Raw genomic sequence first — 8,868 nt, forward strand, 5'->3', positions numbered from 1 at the left:
AGAGAGGGAGAGAGGGAGAGAGGGAGAGAGGGAGAGAGGGAGAGAGGGAGAGAGGGAGAGAGAGAGAGAGAGAGAGAGAGAGAGAGAGAGAGAGAGAGAGAGAGAGAGAGAGAGAGAGAGAGATATTGCAGTGATATAAGCTATTATCATGCGATACTTGGCTTATCCAAGACTTGTAGCGATCATCGCTGAGCCAAGCTTCAACAAATTTTCGCTTACAAGATGGTTTTGATTTATCGCATGTCTCCATAATGAAAAAAACAGATATAGAAAAAAGAAAGGAAGCAGAAAACACGAAAAAAGAAATAGAGAAAGAAATAGAAGCAGAAGCAAGGACAGAAGAAAATGAGAATGAGAAAAGAAATTGTGAAAAAGAACGAAGAAAGAAGAAAAATGGGAAAAGAGCTAAAAACAATGAAAAGAGAAATTAGAAAAATTAAAATTAAAAAGATTAGAAATACCGTGAAGTTAGAAGGAGCTCTCTAGGACACAGGATTAGCGATCAGGACAACAGCAAAACGCTCTTTACAGATAGCAATGAATGCGTCATTCTTGGCATCGAAAAAAACAGACGATCGCATAAGCGAAGCGGTTGCACAGGACCGTAATATTTAGGAGTAATATTTAATTTTCCGTACGACAAATTTTTTAAACATTTAAAATGTACAAAAGGTTTATTACATTTCATTAATAACATAAGATATATATTGCTTGTAGTTAATATTGCATTATGTCCATTTGTAATGTATTTCCAAAAGTTTGAAAAAAGCAAAACAAATATGTAATTTATTTATTGAAAGCAACAAATAATATAAAGCATTTTATTTCCCACAGATCATTATGTGTAAAAAAGAAATATTATTTTTATTTTTATTACATGATAATCCCTGTGGTAATTAAATTAAGTTTTATCCCTGTTGTTTTCAGTAAAGTTTTTATATATGTCTTACTAACTTTAATAATAAGTCATAGCGCATATCCATAGTAGTTTAGCCATAATTATACAATTGACGCGAACATATTTGTACTCTCTTTATACATATAATATGTATTATTTTTAATATTATATTAGGTATATATTGTGACGATTTTCCACTCTCCGTCCGAGGAGCACGAGGACGGGGGGGCTGGGCCGTCGACAAAAACCAAAGAAAGGAAATATTGTCCTTTAATAACTTATTTCCGCGGAATCAGGGGTCTTGGTCGTTCCGCGCGAGTCGCAGCAGAACGCCAGCCGACGAATATGAGAAATTATACTCGGATTGGGCGCCAGACACGGTCTTTCACGTGTCAATTCACGATCATTATACGAACGCGAAAATTCGGCCGGAAGTTCCGCGACGGGCCGGCTGCTCGCTTAACGGTAGAGGGGCAGGGTGTGGTTGCCGCGAGAAAAGACTAATTGCTCGCACGATCCAACTCTTGATAGAATAAATTTCCGCGAGACTGATGACTCGATTGAATGTAAAGCGAGATACTACATCACAAAAAAAAGGAACACAGAAATAACAGAAGGCGCTTAATTAATAGCCAAACAAAGGTGATCAGATTTATTATAATAGAACAACTGTGCGAGAAGTTAGCAAATATAAATAAACTCGAATAATATTCCGAGTAAACAGTGCTCTTAAAGGAAATTAAATAATGTCATAAAGAAAGATCCGATAAATCTGACCTTAACAACAGGATATAAAACGTAAATAATATCTTTACAGCAATCAACGTACGCTAGACAAAGAAGAACCGAAAGCGATGAACAAGATTGCGCGAAATATAACTAATACCAGTATTACGGTTTTGACGCGACCATCAAGGTGATGAAGATCGAATCCGGTCTATTTCGCGGATCGGAATACTTTATGCGAATTTCCACGCGATCGGCAGTTCGCAATACACGCGAGAGGTTTCCGCTACGGCGAGAAGAGAGCAGAGAGAGTAATCGCGCACCTCGCCTATCGCCGTCTCGCTCGCTCTCGAGCGCGCGCACTCTCTGTCTCTCTCGGATTCACGCTCTCGCACGTGTTCACGTCAATTCTCACTCCCTGCGTATCTCCGCGCCCACGTAATCACACGACCAACAATATTCCCGATTACGCAATTAATATTTCACACTCGAATCATCCATACGGCACACTCACTTATACTTTACAATTACACGAATAATGCGCGACAAGTATGAGAAGGACGCGACGACTAGTGAGCCCCGGAGAGACGAAGTTCCGCGAAAGAACCAATTACTACGCGTAATATCGCGACAATCCTCGTCGCATGACCCCGATCGCTCTCACGAAATCGCCAAAGAAATAATATTCTCGAAGAAGCGGGCAACGCCCGTACGCAAATCAATTAATTACACTAAATCCTTGCGCGACCGGGCCAGAACGACGGAGGCTAGAAATTACACGATGGACGTTTTAGTTACTTTACCGCAAGAAGAGCAAGGGTAGCCTCACCGGACGATCCCTCCTGAGTACGTGGCAGTCTCTATATCTTGGTTCTAGTCAGACTCTCTTAACCTCTGCCAGACACGTGTAGCCGGGTCGAGCGGTCGCGCCAATCTCCCGGATCTATCGGCCCGAAATCGACAGCTGGATCAATGCTGCGCACGCGGGGTGCGTACGCGATAACCAATTACGGCGCCGTGCCGTCTACCGTCGCCGCGTGAGATTAGCAAGGCCGTACAGGGTTCACAGCACCCCTCGTGATGGTGATAAAATATATTTATTCGCGCGGTATTTGCGCGGGGTTTGGAGGCCTTCGCGACCTCGCGCCGCGGGCCTCCCCGCGGTGGCCTTGTGTCCCGTCTCCGACGGAGCGGTATCCCGCGGGAGGAAAGTTATCCTCCCGGTCTGGGGCCCTTCCGGCGCCTGTAGTCGGGCGCCTCACTGGACCTCGTGTCAGTAGCTCGTCAAGGCCGAATTCCTCCGTGACGCTCTGTATTTGCTTCCCTCTTTGTTGTTTTGCCGTTCTTATGGTTCTTGGTGGTGTGTTTGTCTCGCTACTCTCTCCAACCGTGACTGTTTCTCGCCTATGACGACAACACCTCTCTCTCTCTTTCTCCCGCGACAATATTCTCTCCCGGTCAGGCTCCCAAAAATATAAAAATAAAAGAAACAAAAACTCGTTAATAAGCTATTACTTTTCGCGGCGTTAAGTCTCTCGGGGTTCTCATTCTCGCTCATTTTTCGCTCGCTCTCTTGGCGCGGCCGCTCGGCTTTCGCCCTGCGATAGGGAGTGCACGTGAGTCGGGACGACCACGTCACAATATATATATATATATATATATATATATATATATATATATAAAGCATGTACACTTTTTTCCTTTTAATACTAGAGATACTGAATTACTTTTTAATTGATTTCTTAAATTAATATTTTGTTCGTGTTAAAAGTGAAATTGTGGAGAATTTTATCACTTAATTATTCTCTTGAATATAATGAAAACTGCATAAAAATGCGGCTTTAACACAACGAATTCAATATTAATTTCAAAAAACAAAAAACGTGAATTATAAATCATGAAGAGTGATCTTAAAATAAGCACATTCTCTATGCATTGCGTGTCTCTTTCTATGTTCTATTTTTTATATCTTTCTATCAATTTATAGCTTAATCTGCAGCTTTTCTCTCTTCTTTTTTTCTATCTATCGTCTTTCTATCTTTTATTTCTATCTATTTCTATCTATTTCTTTTACCTGTGTCCTTTCTCTCTCTCTCTCTCTCTCTCTCTCTCTCTCTCTCTCTCTCTTTCTCTCTCTCTCTCTCTCTCTCTCTCTTTATGTATCTTTTATACCTATCATTTATACCTATCCTATCCACATTCTTTGGAAATGTAAAAAATTGTTGTTTTAACATTATTACAATGTTAAAAAAAATTTTTTACATTTCCTATTGACGGAATAAGAAACCACCACCTTCTCGCGGTTTCCGTTGAGCAACAATATGTACGTAATCCATTTGTAAAAATGAAATATGTTAGAACTGTTATTACAAAAATAATATTTTCCTTTAATTTTACTAGATGTATTTGTTATTAGCAAGTTAAAAGTATACTACAATAATATGGGATTGTACTAATATAATAATTTTAACAAAATATACATTTAGTTTAATTTTTAATTTCACTTTTCTTACATTAACACTAAGTTATTTTTTTAATTAATAACGGTGCTTGTTTAAGAAAAAACCGTACATATTGGCCAAGAGTGGATTTATTTATCATTTACGCTTCTTGTGTTCTTTATTTCTTTAATTATTTTATATTATTACTGTGTATTATACTTTTGTATTTAATTATATATAATTATATTACTTTATTTCATGTATTCTATACATATTTTAATTTTACATAAAGATTTATTTAATTATTCAATTTGAGAAAGAAAGGGCATACGAGCGGGGAGATAGAAATAAACACGCCTAGCATTCTCGCGGCTCACGCGTCAGCGGCCCTGACGATGTTAGCTATAGCTATAGCTCGGCGATCGGCGAGTTGAGACAGCATGACTGTACTCTTCTACCGAGCCCGCCCGAAGTTGCCCGAGCGCACCGACACGACCGCTCGCTTGTGTGCGTATGCTGTAAAGGCCTAAACACAATGCTAGGCGATAGCGATAAGAATAACGATAGCTATAGCTATAGCACAGCGATATGGAAACAAGAATTCCAACACTAGGGAATTTATATGCCAATGCAGAATGGAATATAGGAACAGGCAACAGCGATAAATTTCCGACGAGTTGGAATTCTATATCTATTGCCGTATAGCCTACCAATCAGCGTTCAGAGTTCAGATTCTTGCCGAGATACAAGGCTGTCAGATCCGCAGTCTTCGCAGCATACTTAACCAAACGAAAACCGCATACTTATATCAATGTTTCACAAGTACTTACCAAATAATATTTAACTTACTCTAAAATCTGCTGACAAATGTAAAACGTTTTGACAGTTACAGGTTATGTACTGTCATACGTTTGAAAAAGTGGCACGATTCTGATTGGTTGACTTTTATTCCTATCGCGCCATTGTGCAACGGGTGGTGACAATTTTTATCACTATTTCTATTCTATCGCTATTTCCCTATAGCTATCACTATCGCCTAGCATTGTGTTTAGGCCTTAAGTTGCGGCAAAATTGGCATCGCTGCAGTGCCGCGTGGTCGACCCGGCGAAAAAGAACAGGCCATTGTTCTTTATTTGCACGTGTGCTACGCAAAATAGCCCAGATAGCACACAATATTCTATGAATATTCTAATATAGTGCGAATGTTCTTAATTTTGGAATATTCGAATAGAATATTATATGAATATACGTAGAATGTTACAATCGGAAATCGTATAGTGCGAATGTTCTTAATTTTGTAATATTTGTATAGAATATTATATGAATATACGTAGAATGTTACAATCGGAAATCGTATATTTATAATAGAGAAGAACATTCTTAGAATATTCGTTGAGTTTATTTATTGCACATTTTAAGTGCACATGCGCAGTTTTGTTGTCGTGTGTCTTCGCCGTGCCTTTTCGTACACGCGTCGCGTGTGTGATAACATATTTTAATCAGAGATAATTATCCTCTTTCTTTTATTAATTCTATTCTATCAAATATATTAAATAAAGTTTATTTTTCTATATATTTTTAGTAATATTTTTCACGTGCTTATATATAACAGTTCATCAGGATAAAACACTTTAAAAATTTTAAGGTTATGCTTGAAGAAAGTCGCACAAGATAACATACATATTTATATAAGGTGGAAAAACTACACCAGTACTGGCAAAGAAAATAGAAAAAGAAGAGGAACGTGAGACGTTTTTACGGTAAGAATTATTACAAGTAAATTTCTATTATTAAATAATTACAAGCATATTTTTTAAATTTGAACCTTTTATATTTTGTCTAGCTGTTGAGAAAATATAAAATAAGTGGAAGAATAATATTGCTAGCAATAATAATACTGCTAGCTATAACTTATAATAATTAAAATAAAATATATAATAAGAAATTATGAAAGATTTAACTCGAAATGTAAAACATGATTGGATTGAAGGCCTTTAACGAGCAGATAACATAAGACAATTTCGATTGTCGTACATATAATATATTTAAGTTTTTATTATTTTACAGGGAACGTTTCGACGCTTATTTGCGTCTCTTCAGCCGCAAAATTTAAAAGATGAATAAGGATTATTATAATAATAACGCATATTGGCCTCTAACGTTCCCTGTAAAATAATAAAAACTTAAATATATTATATGTACGACAATCGAAATTGTCTTATGTTATCTGCTCGTTAAAGGCCTTCAATCCAATCATGTTTTTTACACGCAGGCCAATATGCGTTATTATTATAATAATCCTTATTCATCTTTTAAATTTTGCGGCTGAAGAGACGCAAGTAAGCGTCGAAACGTTCCCTGTAAAATAATAAAAACTTAAATATATTATATGTACGACAATTGAAATTGTCTTATGTTATCTACTCGTTAAATGCCTTCAATCCAATCATGTTTTACATTTCGAGCTAAACTTTTCATAATTTCTTATTATATATTTTATTTTATTTTACACGCAGGCCAATATGCGTTATTATTATAATAATCCTTATTCATCTTTTAAATTTTGCGGTTGAAGAGACGCAAGTAAGCGTTGAAACGTTCCCTGTAAAATAATAAAAACTTAAATATATTATATGTACGACAATCGAAATTGTCTTATGTTATCTGCTCGTTAAAGGCCTTCAATCCAATCATGTTTTTTACACGCAGGCCAATATGCGTTATTATTATAATAATCCTTATTCATCTTTTAAATTTTGCGGCTGAAGAGACGCAAGTAAGCGTCGAAACGTTCCCTGTAAAATAATAAAAACTTAAATATATTATATGTACGACAATCGAAATTGTCTTATGTTATCTGCTCGTTAAAGGCCTTCAATCTAATCATGTTTTACATTTCGAGCTAAACCTTTCATAATTTCTTATTATATATTTTATTTTATTTTACACGCAGGCCAATATGCGTTATTATTATAATAATCCTTATTCATCTTTTAAATTTTGCGGCTGAAGAGACGCAAGTAAGCGTCGAAACGTTCCCTGTAAAATAATAAAAACTTAAATATATTATATGTACGACAATCGAAATTGTCTTATGTTATCTGCTCGTTAAAGGCCTTCAATCCAAACATAGTATAATAATTAGTTTAATAATAAATAGTTTAATTAAAATAGTTGTAAAATAGAATAAAAATGAAACGTACATATTCTAAAGCTTCTTTGTATAGAAAAATAAAAAGAGAAACAGCTGCATGTTTAGATTTATCACAAGATTGTTCCTTTAATAATGATAATTTATTACTAACATCTAATAATAAAACTTCTGTGCTTAATGCAAACACAAAAAATGTAGAAGACTTAGAATATATTGATGATAATGATGAATCCGAGCAGGATGAATCACACTTTCCTTAATTCAGATTATAATTTATATGATTCGAGTAGCCAATCTTTTGATAATTCTGACATTAACTATAATGATTCAATATATTTGAAACACATTGCAAAAGACAATATCCAAGATACTTTTATTAACAGACTGCGATCATGGGCAGTATCCTATAAAATTCCACATAACGCTTTAAGAAGTCTATTAAAATTATTACAAACAATACCAAATATTAATTTGCCTCAGGATCCTAGAACATTACTTTGTACTCCTCGACACATATTTTCCAAATCTGTAGCACCAGGAACTTATTCACATATTGGGATTAAAAATGCAGTTGAAAAACTTATTAATTTCTTAGATAACAAACCAGAAAAAATTAATTTATTAATTAATATTGATGGTTTGCCTCTGAGTAAAAGTTCCAATAATCAAATATATCCTATTTTATGTTCATTAGCTGAGTATTCTCAATATGTATCTGTAATTGGAATATATCACGGTTATGAGAAACCTAATAATGCTAATGACTTTTTATCAGATTTTGTAGTAGAAGCTACAGAACTATCAGAACAAGGTTTTACATATAATAATTATAATATACCATTTTTAATCAAAGCATTTATTTGTGATGCTCCTGCAAAATCATTTATTACTCATTGCAAAGGCCATACTGGCTTCTTTTCATGTACTAAATGTATGCAGAAAAGAAAATATGTAAAAACAAGAGTTTCTTACCCTAAAATTAATTCTAAGAAAAGAACAGATGAAAATTTTCATAGGAGAGCCCAACCTGAACATCATTTAGGAAAATCAATTTTAGAAAATATACCATTTGTTAATATGGTGAATAGTTTTCCTCTCGAATATATGCACTTAATATGTCTTGGTGTAGTAAAAAAGATTTTGAATATATGGCTTTTTGGACCTGCTGCACATAAATTATCAAAACCAAACATAGAAGAAATTTCAAATTATCTTATTCTTATAAGATCTTGTCTTCCATCAGATTTTGTAAGAAAAACACGTTCTTTAAATGAATTTAAACGTTGGAAAGCAACCGAACTTAGATTTTTTTTATTATATTGTGGTGCAGTTATTTTAAAAAATATTTTGCCATTTGATAAATACTTACATTTTATAGCCTTACATGTTGCTATTAGAATTCTAATGAGTGTTGAACTCTACACAAAATATCTAGATTATGCACAATCACTATTACAATATTTTATAAAACAATTTATAGTTATCTACGGAGAAGAGTATATTTCACACAATGTGCATGGCTTAAGTCATGTTGTTGATGATAGTAAGATTTTTGGAAATTTAGATTGTTACAGTGCATTTCCTTTTGAAAATTACTTACAATATTTAAAAAAATTAGTTAGAAAACCTGATGCTCCATTGGTGCAAAT

The sequence above is a fragment of the Prenolepis imparis genome, unplaced genomic scaffold (genome assembly GCF_030444845.1).
Source record: "Prenolepis imparis isolate NDT839.2.m4 unplaced genomic scaffold, iyPreImpa1.0 SCAF_1, whole genome shotgun sequence".
Classification (NCBI taxonomy): Eukaryota; Metazoa; Arthropoda; class Insecta; order Hymenoptera; family Formicidae; genus Prenolepis; species Prenolepis imparis.